Source organism: Pararge aegeria, chromosome 2 (assembly GCF_905163445.1).
Source record: "Pararge aegeria chromosome 2, ilParAegt1.1, whole genome shotgun sequence".
Lineage (NCBI taxonomy): Eukaryota > Metazoa > Arthropoda > Insecta > Lepidoptera > Nymphalidae > Pararge > Pararge aegeria.
Genome location: NC_053181.1, coordinates 13,284,514 through 13,303,098, shown reverse-complemented (window position 1 = coordinate 13,303,098; position 18,585 = coordinate 13,284,514). Strand labels below are relative to the sequence as shown.

The 18,585-nt window shown below is 35.2% G+C and overlaps 1 protein-coding gene across 3 annotated transcripts in view; it reads right to left on the bottom strand.

The window, feature by feature from the left end:
- LOC120628608 overlaps positions 1–18,585 on the bottom strand; it is a 64,682-nt gene that overhangs the window by 17,627 nt on the left and 28,470 nt on the right. The window contains exon 1 of one of the 3 annotated variants that reach the window (XM_039897088.1): positions 10,767–10,918. The exons of the other annotated variants lie outside the window; for them this stretch is intronic. The gene's annotated coding sequence lies outside the window, so the exon portion shown is untranslated. Of the gene's footprint in view, positions 1–10,766; positions 10,919–18,585 lie in introns of those variants that run through there. 3 annotated transcript variants of the gene reach the window in all.

The window sequence follows — 18,585 nt, the reverse complement described above, 5'->3', positions numbered from 1 at the left end:
TCAGTTATAGACGGTTTCCCAGTATTGTAACTGATGATGTATTGCAGGAAAGCCATCCTATAAAAATCTTAATTAACTTTTACATGATCGAATCTAACCTATCACTCTGTTCACAACGCTTACCATTGTTATGCCTACACTACGTACAATTCGTGAGATGCAAGGACGGGCAGAAGGACAGCTGAGGCTTACTAATAGGATCCCATTGGCACATATCGGGTACAGAAACTTAAAAACTAGATTTACATAAATGTCATCATAGACTGAGGATTGTTTTAATGAATGTGCAAGAAAATATTATGTAAGTTTATTCTTTCAGTATAGAAAAATATGAATCGTCTTAAAAACAATGTCTCGCGGAACTAAACAATTGTCGCAAATGGAAAACAAAACGCAAGCAAATGTTTTACGCCCCTATGTATACATGCACTTTATTTCACACACAGTACACTGTATGAAGCTAAGAATAGGCGCACATTGCATCTGTAAACCGAGCTGAAAAACTTTGGTTTGAATCTACTTCCCATTTATTGGAAATAGGTTCGATGAGTTCGAATGATTTATAGTTATGAATTCATGGATATCATCTGTCATCATGTCTTTCAACTTTTAAGAAGAATTTAGTTTAATTGTTAACCATAATATCCACTATATTAATTGCACAAAAGGCGTAGGCCAATAGCATAGATGACATTGTCGTTAGGTACTATAGATAAAGAGTCAGAGAACTTTGATGTTGGGACTTGAATAAACAAAGTCAAATCTCTTCTCACAGGTTTGACGACCTGACTAACACAACGGTACATGTGTCTGTACAAGTGAGAGATACAGTGTCCCATTCTTATCTAGAACTAATTTTGTGAATGTTAAGTATTCACAAAATTATTCATATACAATAAGTAAACATTTTTATATTAAGTTAACATTTTGGTCTGTTTGTTTTAATAACGTGGCTAATAAACGACGTAACAACAACAAAAAAAAACCCCCAAAGACCTGTTGCCAAGCTATTTAGCGTTTTAGCACTATGTCGTGTAAAAACCTAGGAGGTGGACAGGTTTAATATAAGTAACATCTTAAACTGCATCATCACTTACCAATGGGAATGCAGGCAATAGCTAACTAGCTGTAGTGGAATAAAAAAAATTTTTAATAACTGTTACAAAGTTTTATCCAACCCAGGTTCTATTCTATTACATTCTGTTCTGTTCAGTTCTGTTCTGTTCTGATCTGATCTATTCTATCCTATTCCATTTTGTTCTATTCTGTTCTGGTTTGTTCTGTTCTGTTCTATTCTGTTCGTTCTATTGTTCTGTTCTGTTCTCTTCTGTTCATTTCCATTTTACTCTATTCCATTCCATTATATTCTATTCTATTTTATTCTATTTCATTATATTCTATTATATTCTATTCCATTCTATTCTATTCCTTTTTTATTCTATTCTATTCTTTAGAATAGAATGGCGGGCCCAGACTATGAGTCTGCGCCCGCCCTTACAGCATGCATAATCAGCTGCGACCAAGGAGATAACAAGGTTTTGTTTAAGTAAGCTTGGTAAGGTACAATGACGTGTGGGCAGACATTTTGTGCTAACATAAGATCCAGATAATCCTTGCTTCATAATAGAGAACCAGTTCTTGCTTAATGTTATCCATGCATAACCATCAATGGTCGTAAATTAATTGGTTGCTTAGTTTTGATGTAAAGGAAGGACAAACAAACAAAAAACACACTTCTGCATTTATAACAGTCAAGTACCAATGGATTATAAGTATAGCCCATTTTTTGGATAAGGTTATAAGATATAAAATATAATGCTATGACCCTAGGAGCCAAGAAAACGAAGTAACAGCTCGTGCGGGCCATGGGACGAGGTTGGTCGGGATTTGTGTGGATTTGACCTACATAGAAATCGTAATAAAAAGTAAAGTAGTAAATAACAAAGCAAATCACCATTAATCTTGTTACAAAAATTTATATGGTTGTGTAGAATAGCAGATGAAAGCGGTACGCAAGCTAAATCGCGGGAACCGCTAATCTTTGATAACGAGTAAAACGAACTAGAATCAGGTTATATCGAGGATTGAACTGGAAATCATGAGTGTCCACAGGATATTATTCCTTTTATGAAAATTAACCTTAATATGCAATACTCCGCGAAAAGCAGGAGAATCTGTATGGTGTAATTTATAATTTCTTCTTAAGAATTTGGGACTGTTAAACAGGGCCTACAGCTGACTCCAGCTAGCAGCTAGAATAGAATAGTGCTAAGAGGCGTAAATATGAAAACCTGGATAGCAGTTTAATTTTTGTGCATTATGGAGAAGAGACTCTGGGACCGTGGGGTCCGGAGGCACGAGCACTTTTTAAAAAATTATCGAAAAGGGTTATCGAGTCTACCGGTGATCCTAGAGCGGGCAGTAACCTTGGCCAACGAATTAGTTTGGCCATCCAAATGGGCAATGCTGCCAGGATCTTAGGAACTGTGCCTCGTTGTGGTGGTTTCGAAGACGTTTTAGATTTTATACAGTTTTACATAGTTCATTTTAGGTTATATTTATAAAACATTAACCATTAAAAAAAAACTCTTCGCGCAAAATAAACGATAAATGCGTTCACGTTGTTCGCATATTTTTTTTTTATCATTGTTGTATCTCAGCGTTATTTGATCGATGTTATTATTCGCTACAATCGAATGCATTATAATTGGTGGTTGTTGAGTTCAATAGATATAATGCAAGGCAAAGGTAATGTGTTATCTTCGTAATCCTAAACTGAGTTACGAAATCCCTTACGTTGCATGACGCATACATTACTCACGTATGTTTTACTATATGTTATGAGTCATGATCGACATTAACAACAGATATTTGCTCTATTTTTATTATAATGGCTGAGCGTTATCTGTGCGTTGATTTATATTCATTGCACTATTAATGCCTTCCATTGGATTAAAGATTTAATAATGCCACTAATATTATTACATATTCTGTCATTTGGAGGTGAACCAAATTTGAGTCTTGCGCTGAGAGACGGCAGGACGATTGAATTGTCAAAAGAAAGAATTCTAGTTCTGTGCCACGTAAAGATGACAACAGAATTTGGACTATTACATAAACTGCACTGAGCACATAATCTCGCAATCCTTCCTATTTTCAACAATTTTTGAAAAAAAAAAACTGACATATTTGATAATTGGTTCATGGTAGGTACTCAGAATGTTTTTAACTGTCTACTTGTATTTTTTTTTTATTTTTGGCTAAGAAGTCATTTCTTTGATTATTAATTGGTAGGTAGGTATAATATTGTAAACTATACCGTCAAAACTGCTATAATTCTTGCAAAAAGAGCGTACGATTCTACGAGAGAGAAGTTCTATGCCAAGCTGAGGGTCTATAATAAGCTTATGCCATGAGTTATGTACGAGTAGGTAGGTACATGTAGTTTGTACACATATTTTGAAGTGTGACATAACTACTTATGCAGTCCACCCGCTATCTTAATAAATCGTCTACGACCTACGTCTCCGATAAAAAGCAACTTTAGAAACGTCCATAATAAATAGGTACAATAAAAAAACAAAATAATAATATAGGCTACTTGGTATTCTATATTTTCACCGACTGTTATTTCTACTGTTACATACCCGTTAATGGCGATAATGAAAACCAGGTTGACTTTACAATTTTTCTAAAATTACTCTGTAACTGTTGTCCACCGTAACGGCATAGGCCTGACTTGACCACTTCATACAAAACACGTAAATTGAGTAGTTACTGTTACATTTTTATTAGATAAAGTACTCGTAACATTAATGAAGAAAATCACTTGAAAGCAATTATTAAATTTTGTCCATACTCTCACTTTTATTAGATAAAAATAAATTATCTGCCTCGGTGACATTGTGGTTAGCATGTTCGGCTTTCGATCGATCACAAGGTCCTTCGTGAGATGGATTCCTGCATCGAGTTGTGATTTTTGACCAAGAAATTCTAAGTACCAGCCCGCAGTTAGGAAATTGGCTACGTCCGGCTCGGAGACCACGCTAATCCCATGGCTATTATCACTAACATGTGATAATAACAATCGTTAAAGCCCACCAACCTGCAATAAGCGCAGCGTCATGGGACAATGCTCTTATTCTATCTCGTATATGAAAGTGAAGCTATATGCCAAGCAGTAGGACTTTTATAAGCTTAGAAACATGATGAAGATACGTTCTTAGACAAAGTAGTGTGTCTGGTTACCTCAGCGAAAACACCAAAAAAAGACATTCCGCAACGCGATTAAATTATAGGAGAGTTCGATTCTTTATACTATGTGTCTAAATTCAAACATATGTTACTAATGCGAAAGTATGTGTTCTTTTAACAATGTAGTCCGTACATTATAGTCTGGAAAAACCAGCAGTTCCCGTGGAATTCTGTAAAATACCGTAGCAATGGCGGACGATGTGGTGAGGTAACTAAGTATTTTCAATTAATTCGGACAATTGCAGTAAATTAAATTGAAAAATAATGTTACATTCATAAATACTACATAAATTTAACAATTCTTAACGTAGGATATTCCGTATCGTATCCTAAAACGTAGGATATTCCAGTACCAAATCATCGTATAGTTTTTCTTCCAGACGGATGTTATGGGCTATATTTGCATTTGAATCCCTCATTTGGCTCAAATCCAGGAATAAAACTGAGAGCATAGCTTCCTGTGCCCCACCATTAGGAGAACGCTGAGCGAAGCAAACGGTATGTTCAAGGATAATATGAAAAATGGAAATACGATCACGTGATATGCTTTCCATAATGCATTTTCGTGGATATTTTTAGGTAACTATCATCACGGGATATTTTTAGCCGACGCAAAAAAACTTCGTCTCCAATGTCCTATTACTAAGCTGTAAGATACTACAGAGTAACATAAAAATCGGGCTACGTTTGATGTGGACTTAGTACGGAACCGAACCTGTTCATAGTAATAAATTATAAGATTAGAGCAAAACATAGGGCACGATTCGCCTCTCAGAATGAAAATGATCAAGGCCGTAGTCCACCACGCTGACCAAGGAAAAATTGATCAGGTTTTCTCACGAACGGGAGGCCTTAGCCCTGACCACCTAGGCTTGTATTTTTATTTTTTGTTTTTTGAGGAGAAATCTACGCTGTCGCGTATGTAACTTACTCCTTTTAGGGAGGGAGGGAGGTTAGCTAGGCGGATAATCTGCAACACCTGTACAGCATTTTCTGTAGAATTACTGATAAAAAATCAACATGGCCATCCGAACATGATTCAACCGGCCCGATGGAGACGAAACACGAAGTCTTAATAAACCCTGGTGGATTCTCCCTAGTCGTTACTTCTGTATACGCTACATTTACAGTTGGTTGACGGCCAACAAATAATGCCGAATTCGCGTAGGATGTAAACTACCCCAAATTAGCACATTTCTCAATATCCATGTTGCTTAGGTATATAAAGATGCTTATATAGAGTTACAGCGACATGCAACTTCCTTTAAATTGATTCAATGTTTCAATCTTAATTTCTCAGTCATTCAGCTATAATACTATATTTTATTATGAGCAACCAATGCCAGTTTATTAACATCTTACAAGATAATATCTTATCTATATGTTATACTGATATTAATATTCATTTGCCGTGTTCATAGAAAATATTACATTACTGGACCTTTAGTTTTTAAAATGCCATGTTGTAGGCGGAAGCCCAATCATATCTGTTAATATGATGTAACTGTCAGGGATAACTTTTTTGGAATAACAGAATGTAAGAGAAACTTCCTTATTTGGTATAGATCACGTAGGTAGGTACCTACGCCTGCGATCAAGTATTGGTGTCGCGATGAGGTACGATTTCGAAAAGCAACGTGGAAAAAATACGTGTACCTATATAGACCGTGCAAGACGTGAGATAAATCTGTAATCCTTTTTATTACTATAAATAGTCGTAGGTATATAAACTTAGCATATAATGTAAATTAAAACATTCAATAACAGGAATTTTTTTTTATAGACTAATTTATTATGGAATTTCTATATAAAAAGCATACAAATTACCGATTCTAGTTACAAATCACAATTCAACACTTATTAATAGGCGTATTTTAGCGTTTTGAAATAACCTTGAAGGTATAACATATTTTTGGACAGAACTCCGAGAGTACAATATCTCCTGTCTATACCGGGCAAATACTTCACGCTGACGAAAGCGCAGTAAAACCTAGTATTTTATAGATAGTTAATCAACTTGTCAAGTTAAAAAATAACAAATTATTAAGTGTTTGCGTGTTTAGTGATAAGCCGATTTATCAATGTGCCTGACCTACTTTATAAATTCACTGTTTCAATCTTTTTCAATATAATATCTTTATTAATACCAATCTTAAGCGATTGCGGTTTTTGCAAGACTGTAATTTATAATTTTATATAAGTAGGTATTTGGTCATAATATAATTCGCAACTTCCCCTAAAACCATTTTAATAACATTGTCACATAATGTTATACAAGTTTAGTATTCCTTTGTTGCGAGTTATTGAATTATCTCAAAGTTGTCTCAAGGTTGTCTCTACAAAAGGAAAATTATTTATTCGGTTACACTGTTAGTAAACGTAGTAATAATTAAATAAATTCAGTACGCATAAAGAATCACTTTGTGATTGAGAAAAATGGCTAAATCGGTCTAGCGGTAGTACATTTATTGGCTGATGATGATAATATCAGAACCAAATAGGAAAGGGCCTTAGCGAGGTTTCTAACCAAATTACCTATTGTTAAACCGGTCGTCGAGTACCTAATTGAAAGATGTATTCAGGCCGCTTAATCCGTTAACTTGGTCTTTTCACCTTAGAACTATTGAGTTGTAAGGAATCAATGTTCGACGTAGGTACGCCGACAGAATTCCTAAGAGCCGCGTTCCCCGACGCACGGCGGTGATCCGACCGCAGAATAACAGAGTTATGTCCGGTGGTCGTGGTTACCTTTTACCAACTTTACCTACATTATATTCTGTAGAGTAAATAAATCTTTATTTTAATCTTGAAGTCGTTATTTTTTAATTTTTATTAAAGCAGCAATGGGTGGATGATAATCTCGAAAAAAATTACATTCTACAACAAAATAAGTTCTGTAGTCTATACTTAATTGTTGTGCAGTATGTCTATTTATAAAAAAGTTGTGTATTACAATAAGGCAACAAGTTTTTACAACCCAGCTTGCTTACAAGTATTTACATCATATTCCTACAATCCAGCTGGCATTCCAGGTCTGTCTGCTCTTGTTACTGTTCTACAACTTTTTTTGGCTTTTTCGTTTTTAATTGAACGATGTTTTGCATATAAGATCCTAGATTAGCATTTAGGAATAAAGTAGGAACTCTTAATGCCAGTATTGTACAAGAAAGGTTTTCTAGAAAGCAGAATTTTCATACCTAGTTTTGATTTTACTCAAAACTTGTGACACTTGATTTTTTCCAAGAAAACGCGTCATGATTGCAAATAATACAACCACTTATTGGAATTAATCTAAGATTACCATTTCCTTTGTAAAACAAAGGATACCGTTTTTATAGATCTACTAACTAGCTGTACGCTGCCACGCTTTGCTGTGGCACATTGTGATTGAATGGTTGAGAAAAATAGATAAAAATAATCCTTGATAATATATCATGTTAAAATTTCAGCTCGATCTGTGCGGAACTTTTTGAGTTTTCGAAGCGTACGTACACAAACCAACATAACATTTATATATATATAGATATAAACTAACACTTACTTCTTCCTTAAGTGTCCACGTTTCTGATACGTGCCGCTAAGATGTGGAACGCCCTCCCGGCAACTGTGTTTCCTGCCACGTATAATTTGAGTACCTTCAAGGCTAGAGTGAATAGGCTTTTTCTAGGCAAGCATGCTCCAACCTAGACCTCATCATTGCTTTCTAACGGGCATGATTGTCGTCAAACGCTGGCCTATCGTTAATAAAAAAAAAAAAAAGCTCCGTAAATAATTAAATATATATTCAAATCAAAAATTGTTTGAAAAAATTTCTGATTGAAATGCACGTTAATATATACCTAAATCATGTTTGATTTTATTATGCTGTTGTAAAAAATACTTAATCGTTCTAAATCAAGTTCCATCTACACAATCTTATTAAGTTAAACTTGATTGTAATTAACAAACGCTGTTTTGTCCAGAATGCAATCGTGACCGCTTTGAGGTCACAACTCGTCACAGGCCAGTTACGGTCAGCCAAGATTAGAGATGACGCATCGCAACAATGCTTGATGTCTTGAGATTTATTATCTCACATATCTGCTCAAAGCCTCCACAAATCCAGAAATAAGGTTCTGGTTACATTGTCTAAATATACTTGGCCTATATCGACGTTCTGGTTGTTTTAAGTAACACTCGATATTCTATTTTGATCAGTTTTGAGAGTGGCACTGTTATTTAAAACTGTAACTTCTGAGAGTATTTAAATATGAATAAATTCAGATTTCAATCATTTGATATCCATCCATTCCTTGGAAATGTTAAAGAGAAATAAAAAGGCTTTCAATGGCTTTCGATAAAGGCGCTATTTTGTGCCTACCGAGGCGGTTGGCATGTCTTTATTACAGAACCGGGTTAGGCTTTCACGTCGAAACTGGGCTTTTTACTTCCCGGTTAAAGCGGGAGAGCTATTGAGTGTAGCCCACATTGTGCCTTAGATTCAATGAGCTGCAAGCTGGCGGTTAATAAAACGGATTGTGAAAGAAATACGAGTGTATTCTTAAATGCGTTCAAGTGTTCTCAACGGATTTTATTTTTATTTCGTTTCGATTCACTTTATAGAATATTTTTGCTAGTTGCAATTTAATAGAGATAATACAAACTGTATATTAGCTAACTGTTAATAATATTTGTGATTGTTTCGCTTTTTCACAGAAACCGTTTGTTTCCCGGTCAATAAAATATTTTAGAACTGCTTAAAATTTATGCTATCTCTAAGCAAAAATTCTTTAAGAACGTTGATGTTCTTGAGTCGTGCATACTTTAAATTATTAAGGAAATGATCATTTTCTTATCCTACGGAAACGGTTGCCGAATGCTATGCTATAATAAATTCCTTATCTTTAGTGATGACGGCCGGCGTCAACAGCAAGTGTAGGGAAACCTACCCGAATTTCGGAAAAATGAGCTAAGCCGCTGAGCCATGCATATGTAGGTAACAAACAAAAATACACACTTTGCATTCATAATATAAGTATGGATTCGCTGAATGACAGAAATTAACACAAATTCCAATAGTAATCTTACTTCAGACTCTTATGAAATGTCAAGGCAGTTTGTAGTGGCTCTCCTACCGCCTTTGAAGTGCAGACTTTGCTAAAAATTGCGGACAGAAACCAAGCAGTTGATAAATTTTTTAGAATGTTACAAAACATTTTCGTTTGAAAGCGGAACAGCTCGATGCCATGCGCATTTGTGATTTGGAAATCCAAAAATCGGTAGAATAAAAAAAAAACTCAAAAATATAACTTCATAACTAAAAGGTGAAGTGTAACTAGTAATCTTTTGTTTTATAATTCTTTACCGATTTTCTGTGTATGTTATATTCTACCAATTTTTGCACAAATGTACCGATTATTTATTGAGACTAATTGCCGATTTTGCTACAAATGTACAGATTTTAATTTACACCAATAATTAATTATACATACGGATTTTAATCATGTACATTTATTTCGCATTTCGCGACCCTGTGATCGAATGATTGCATTTTAATCCATATATTAAGAATAAGAAGAGGTGACAACATTTAAATAATTAATGATATATATAATCAATAATAAATATAGATAAAATCACCCAGATTCAATCCACCCTTAAATGATTAAACAGAAATAGAAAAGATATAATCACTGGATTGATATTTTTATCTGGGTTACTATAAATAAATTAGCCACCCAAATGGTCACCTCAAGGCGAAGTGCCCAAGGTGCTGGCATTATTACACCTCTAAATTGCAAAGCTTATTCTTTGGGCCAAATAAGAGCCAAGCTCTCGGGTCACAAGACGCTTAAACTTGTTTTTTTTACACAAGGCAAGGCTTTTTTTTCGTTGCTGATGACCATGCGCCTAAAGTTGCAAACGCTAGCACGACAAATAGGTGGTTCTAGCATATGTTGCCTTACTCATTAATATTTTATTTCATTTCTAGTAGATTTTTTATTCCATATTTAAAAATATCACAAAAGCTCGTTTCCACTGCTATGATAAATTCTAAAAACTCTATATTTAAAAAGTAACTGATAAAAATCCTATTCCAAAGTCATAAAAATAAATTTTAATTAAAATTTACAAAGGTAGTAAATATAAAATCTTTAGTACAGAGACGGGTAACAAATTTCGTTTTATGACTTGTTACTTTATGGCTTCGAGATCTTTTTAAAGTTTAGTATATTTTGTCTGGAAATTTAGCATGATGGTGATAAAATGCGTGTGCGTTGCCAGACAACGTAATTACTTGAACGCATTTTTATATTTGCTTCGTATTTGGACTAGCGTCAATTCTAAGGGCTGAATTCAAAATTCGAATGCGATATTAAAATAAGGATGCGCTCTCATGTAATATGTACGAAAAAAAAACGTTATTGCTGGTTCATCTCAGAATGTAAGTACAAGCATTAAAAGCCAGGTCCAGATGAGAAAAAGATCCTACATCTTTTATAGGATGAGATCACCAAAATCATTCGCCGTACCGAATCAAGCGCCGTATCTCATTGTGGACGGCTTTAATCGCGTACCAAATTGTCCAGTTCTGGTCCAGCTCTCCTTTGACGATCTGAAAAAAAGCGACTCGTGGCGAATCGCGTATCGTATCAGAGCAGCATATCGGCGGATACGGATACGGTGATCGGTTAGTTTAAATAATATATAATAATTGCAGGCAATTTTTTTGAAATAGATCGGCTTGTGTCTATTTCAATGTAAAACTGAAAAGTATAGACGATAAAATGTATTGAAGTGTACAAGCCGATAGAGGTGGTCAATCTATTGCCAATAATGGTAGACCGGTCGTGTGAAGCGTGAGCTTTTATAACCATACCACCTAAAGGAATTGGATATTGTCAAAATCACCTATTCTACATGTCTTGTATCACTTCTGAGTAGGCTCTGGGCTTTGGGTTAAGCTGTTTTATAATAAGTTGCAAGCTACGTTTTATAAAAAAAAAAAAATCTATAACCATTTAAGTACCTACCTTAAAATCTACTCAGCCTGTCTCAGTGCAGTTTTTTGCATTAAACAAGCTATAAGGTACGTAATTGTAAAAGGTTGTATATATTTTAAGGTTAAAGGCCACCACGGGCGCTGTGGATGTTTGTTTTCGTGGAGGTTTTTTTAATTTCTTTTTATGACGTAGGTATGTTATCTAACCAGCGGTTTCCTGCAACTTCTTCCGCGTACAACTTTTGATAAGAAAATCGGTCACATACAAAATTGTTTCTACTATTCCATGATCTAAAGCAACGCGAGCTAGCCGTGCCCACCTTTGCTATTCGGTTTCGCTAGGCGTTGGTTTTTATTTCTTATTGCTCGAATCCTGATGGTTGTTGAATTATGTAAAATAGCCTTTAACATCCCCCAAGAATTTGGCTATCAAACACCAAAAATTTCATCGTTCATATCAATATCATTTCGATTGGTAGTTCGAGAGGTTAGGGCGTTCAAACAAACAAATACACAGATATTAAAAAAAATACAAATAGATGAAACATATCAAACGTAAGCTACTGCATTATTTCATATACCAAGTAATTCTAAATGTAAGTTTTAAAATTGCAGCTGCACGCTTAGTTTCACCGGACTTTCATATTCTTTTAATGTCGCCATTCAAGACATTGTAGCACCACTCTTTACAACTTTATGTACCTACACGATGACAAAGTGTTATTCCAGGGGTACTGACACGTGTGAAATGAATATTCATTGTCTCGTAACGTGTCTATTTGGTAAATAACTTTTAAGTTACAGATATATTTTCAACAAAGACATAACCATGAAATATTCACAAGTCGCATTGTTCCGCGAGATTGTGAAACTCAACCGTAAATACGGGCATTTACAAGATAAAAGGTGTTTGTATCTGTAATGAGTTACACAGTTTGCGATAATTAAAGGGACGGTTTAAAAGCTAGTAAATTATTAGTTTGGTTCTGTTTTTGAATACAATAATATTCTGTACTAATAATTATTATTATTATAATCCTAATAACGTCCCTTTCATAGAAGAGCGGGTTTTAGAGCATAGACCCACCACGGTGCTCTAATTTGGACTCGCGGGGCCTTTGACGATTATTATAACATGCTAGTTATAATAACTGGGACTGACATATTCCTAATTTCGGGTTGGCACAGATCGAGCAAAAAATTGTTTTGGGTTTTCTGAAAATAAATTTCAGAAAACCCAAAACAATTGTTTGCTCGATCCCGGATTCGAACCCAGGACCTCGTGATCCGTACCTTTATGTGCTAACCACTAGATTAACGAGGCAGTTACTAATAGTTAAGGCGAAGAATTTGTTTTTTTATTGATTTATTTGTTTCATAACGCTAATCTATAAAAGAAATTAATTAATTTTAGAAAAAACTTTTTGCATTCGTAGCTCATCTCTTTAAGGAATGTTATACTCTATTTAACGTCATACTACAAGTCTTAAAGAGGCAAGCAACGAAATAAATATCGTAGGCGGGCAATGCGTCGCGGTGAGACGCGGTATGCTGCGTTTGAAAAATTTACTTAGCAGTAGTTTTAAGCGGGCCACGGGGAGCAAGAGAACAGATAAGACATACCACTGGTATAGGATGTTTAATCGAATATCACTGCATTCGGATAATCCCGTAGCAGCGAGTCGGAACTAATGCAAAATGAATGGGCAGTGGCGAGGTTCACTGATCGCTTTCCCGTTCCCGCGCGCCGTAGTTACAGGTAACGTTTTGTTGTTTTATTACGTCAGTATGGTAACGTGATTTTAATGGGCTAAGTAAATGGGTCATCAACTCATCACATAACTGCATAATGGCGGAGCCTTATTGGTTATGCGGTTTATCAGCCCGCATGCGGGTTTATTGACTATATTTTCTTTTAATCATATGCATACCTAAAGAATAGCGAATACGCGTATCAATCCGTCAACTAGTCGGTGTTTCGACACACATTAAAGGAGACAATCGAGACAGTGGAAATATAAGGGACCGTTTAAAATTAGCGTTAAGTAAGTAGCGAGCTCGACTACAGATGACGACCTTATACTACGTGTAACAGAATTACGAAATACTGTTGAAGGGTGCATAAGTATATTTCATAAGGAATCACCTATAATATAAATATAATACAAATATATTAAATCTAAAGAAGCATATTGATTTTTCCATACAAAATAATTCAAAACATTCTAAATATTTACTTATGAAAACCCTATTGAGGATAAAAGACCGAAACGTGCATAGTACCTACGCTACGCGTCGCGAACCTAATAGTGACGGGATTCACTTTATTTTACTTTTGCAGGTGACGTTTGGGCTGTATCTGGTTTCATTCAGTAAAAATATGGCAATGGTTTACTTAAAAAGTATAAGCGTTTCAGATTCATAGATAAGTCTCAGAGGTAGTAAATAACGTACCTCTAAAACCTCTAAAGTGTTATTTCGGCTTTCATTTACACGTGTCAATTAAAAATAAAATATATAGATTTCTTAAAAATGTAATGTCAGGTATTGGGTTTTTCGTTTAAGAAATTCTCTTTAACAGTCGTACCTCACAAATAAAAACCACCTAGAATGACCTCGCCAACCTCACGGTTATAATATGAGCCGAATCACGAGCCGGCACTTGACATGCCCCCGGGTCGCCTTCTTGACTCCAACTTTTTTATTTCATTCCTTGTCCCATGATAGAAGGTGTTATTAGGGAAAAATACTTATATATAAGCACCAATGTGTGTCTTTCTATCTGTTTATGGCCATTAAACGGAAAAAAAACTTACGGTTTTCTATTTGGTTCTCATTTCAGTTTACTTCATCTTCATCTCAACCGGAGGTCCTTCGGTTGAGATTTAGATGATAAGTAACGCCTTAAATACAAAAATACCATTTTTACAAGTAGTCTATGCATAGACCATACCATGTTGTAGTACTGGCTGTTGTACTGACTTGTACAACAGCCAGTACTACAACAGTAAACTGAATGTCACGATCGATTAATTGGTTATGAACCAGTGATATTACATTCTTGTGTTCTGTAACTAGTTTTAGAGCAAATATTTCGACACCTGACCGCACACCTGGGCACACCGCTGCAAATATCGAACATCACGTGATAAACTAAGTAATAATTCACCGTGCTTAAAGTTTTCACCAACTATTTTGTAGGCAATGCAGGCATATAAAGTATTTTTGTTAAATGTAAAAACCATGATAGTTTTCAGTACTTTATCCTCCCTTTCGGAGGGACTGATTTTTCAGAGTTATGTGCGTTTGAAATGAAATTTTAGGTAACGCTGGTAAAAATAAATTCCTCAATGTTTTCTAGAACAGAGTACTGGTCGACATTGTACTAAAACACAAAGGTTTTTAAAACTGGATTGTTTGCAGGAAAACGCTTTTACACTCCTTAGGAAGCTGAACCGACCTACCAAAAGTGAAGTACACTCGAAGAAAGTTTTTTACTGAAAAACGTTGGACTAAAATATATGCAGGTCATGATGTAGGCACCTACCAAATCTAGCAAAACCCCAAAAACTATAACTTTTCCACTATTAGCAAATTGTATCTCATAAGTACGACAGAATAGTAAGAATCCTACCTATAGGTTATTTTGTCTTCTTACTATAGGTACTTACTAACCTAATTAAAAAATCTCTGCATCGTTGGTCTAATGGTATCGTAGTTTAAGGTAAGGTTGTAAGGTTTATATTCAATTTTCGAGTCTGGCCAAATAGTGTTGTTAATTTTTTTTATGACATCCCGAAGTTCGATATTCACTGTTGGTAGCCCTGTCGGAAAGAGTAGACAGCCTACGGGCTACGTGATATTTCAACCAACTCCCTTCAATCGTGCTAGCGTGATTGTGTAACAAACATCCTCTAAACTTTCGCATTTAGGGATAATATCAGTTTAGTATGTACTTAGTAAGAGAGAAACTGCCTGTGCTAATCCGTGAAACACTCTAAATAATCACAACTGCTTAGCCGTGGGACATTAATATGCTGGGAACGCCGTTGATGACATTAAAAAAGAACTTTCGGTTTGGGAACATGGCAATGCAAAAACGCACCGCTTCATCAAAAAAGACAGACCCCAAGGCAGTTTTCTGTGTAATAGGTTTCATACAAATTCTGACCACACAAAACATCCCGGCCCCAGAACACTTTCGTCCCAACTCATGTATGTTTAGGTCTTTAAAGTAACGAGTTAGATAATACCCAGTAGAAATGACAGAGAAAGTAAACAGTTATATGTACATTTTCATTTACTCTTTTGCCGTTATGTGCACATGGTGTTCCCTGTTCGACCGAACTGTTATAGTTTATTGATTTGTCATTCGATCAGGCCCCATTCTAACTGCTAATTCACGTAAATTTTCGCAAAGTTATTTATGCTTCTTTTATTCCGTAGGCTGATGAGGGGTCAACAAACTTTTGGGGTGGTTGGTAGACTTCCGGGAGGTATAGGTACAACGGGTTCCCCAGGCGTCTAACAAAGTCAACAATACCCGTCCTGCCCAAGAGTCGGCGGATTCTACGTCTTTGTGAGAACTGTTTTAAACTACCTCTTCACGCAAAAACAAATTATCGTGATGGTATTCGATATCTTACCTAAGGTATCTTTAAGGTTTTAGGCACAAAACATAGGATACTCTCATCGAGATCCTGAAAACCATACTATATAGTAATACAAACATAAAAATACAGTTATATGAAAGGACGGAGAGTAACATAGGTTTTTTATCTCAGGAAATCAAACGGTAGTTATAAAAACCTGTAATAAACGTCGACAAAAACGTAAGCAACAGCTTGTATGCTATAAAGAAACATCAAAAATGCTAAATATGACGTGTATCGTGCACTTCAGTTTATAGCTGGAGACTATACTAAGTAATTACATTTTATAATTAACATGGTATGACATCAGATATAGTTCCGATATTAAGTTTGCGATAGTATCTATAAATAAATTTACAAGGTTCCACAGTAAATCATTATTTCTGCGGATACATCGGCAGGTAGCCTAACATATCGGTATCTCCCTTATATCTAACATACGGATATAGGGCCACAGACAATTGGTATTTTTTTAAGTTACTTAAAAATGAATGGAATCCTTACTAATATTACAAATACTAAAGTTGGAATATGTGTATTTCTTTACGCCTTGACCAAGCAACTAATCAAACCGATTTTAGGATAGGGTTAGTTGAAAGAACGGTGAGTAACATAAGCTATTTTTTATCCCAGGAAAACAAACGGTTCCCGCGGGATTTTTATAAAACCGTTTTAGACGCTGAAGAATATCGCGGAAACAGTTAAAATATAAGTAGTAAGTTTGTAAGAAGAATAGGCTGCCTGCCTAACATGAACACCCTGTGCAGTGCGCAAGCCACTGTGACTTGCCATATTATGGATTGGTTGTAATAAGGTGATTTATATTATAGTTTACTTTCCTTGGATCTATCTGCACGACTTATCCGAAACGATTAGATACGGCTACTATTCCTGCAATGCTGATGACGTGTGCTCAGAGAAAGTAATTGCTTGGACGTAACTGACGGATTATATTAATGCCGATATAATATGTCGCTCGGTGAAATATGAGGTGGGTCTTACGTATACACTGACAGCATATTGGAATTGGATCGGATGGATATTGGGAAGGAAATATATCAATATCTATTAGTTTTCAACCGACTTCCCCAAAGGCAGAGCCGAGGTTTAAATTCGATACTTTTTTATTAATGTGGGTAACAACCAATTTCTAGAATATGTCTTGGGCAATTTGCTTAAAACTTTATATTAAATTTGGCACAGTAGCTTTTAACTCGACCATCGTAAGACCATTAAAATTCGACTGACGGGCATAGGCCTCCTCTGTAGTTGGATAGCAGGTAATTAGAGGGTTCTCGGGTTTTACAATTATTATATAGTCATGTTATAATATTAATTGAGACCGAATGGTTAATTATGGCATCGTACTCTCCAAGGCACGGGGATACAAACTGTCAATTTTCAAACTCCGTATCGGTAATGAATCTAGACAGAAGAACTCTTAACACTTAGATAGGTACTTGTTCGATCTAGCAGAACTTTAAAGGATCCTAGGATCTCACCCCGAAGACCTCGTGATTCGTAGTCGAACATTCTAACCTCTTAAACAACGTGACAGTTAACTCACTTGGCACACTTGCCTTATTTGATTTAGTTGAAAAAATTGTCAAATAGTTTACAGGAGCAAGAATTGAACTTAAAATCAAAAAATCCTGAGAAATATTTTATACCGGCACCACATGACCTCGAAATTCGTCTACAAATAATATTTATTTTATTGCTTTGTAGTGGGTTTTGATGTCGGTTTTCTGTAAAGAATTTTTATCGTTTGCTTTTCCGATCAGCTTGCTATTTACTCGTACATCTGACAATAAAATTCCAATAGATAAGGTAATCTTGACTACCTACCAGGCTACTCGAAAAATTTGTCACGACATTGGCATTTTCTTATCTCCAGATTAATTTGCTTAGTAATTTTTTATTATGCATTATCAATGCAATTTTTCACCTTTGATTTATTTATTTATTTTAATTAGATTAACATTTTCTAGGTAAGAAGGTACAACAATAAAAAAATCCATGTGCTAGTCTGACCCAAACGCTTTTTTTTTTTAATTTGAGCATGGCTTCTTCAAGCCATGCTCAAATTAAAATTTCATATGAATACATCTTAGGTGAAATAATATTATTCGACTGACCCGAAAACACCAAACTGTTGATCTAAGTTTGTCTTAAAGGGATTAAAAATACTTAATCTCAAAATACTACAAATGTGTGAAATAACTATGTATAGGAAGAAATTCAATTCTTGATTTTATGTTTTGTACAGGATCAATATGAAATAGGGATAAACACCCTGAGGAGCAATTTGAATATCCTAAATGAATTTTGATCAAATGCATAAAAAATATACTCTCATAGATTGGTTTAGTTGTCATGGATTAGATATTTATAGAAAATAAGCTGAATATTCATTTCAAAAATCATAGACTTCCGCAAAGTAACGCTGCTTCTACCCAATATTTGATAGTACTAGTAAGAAAACACATTTTTTTCTAACATAACCAGTTTCCTCGAGATGGATTATGAATAATAAATGAGACGCAAAAACATTTATAGCTGTCACGTCAGTGGTCATGCAAGGCCGGTTTTATTAGCAAACATATGACAACATAGATATTTTAGCCACGTGGAATTGTTTATTACGTATTGTAACCACTATGGATTGTGTAAGGCGACCATGAGCTGATATCTTAG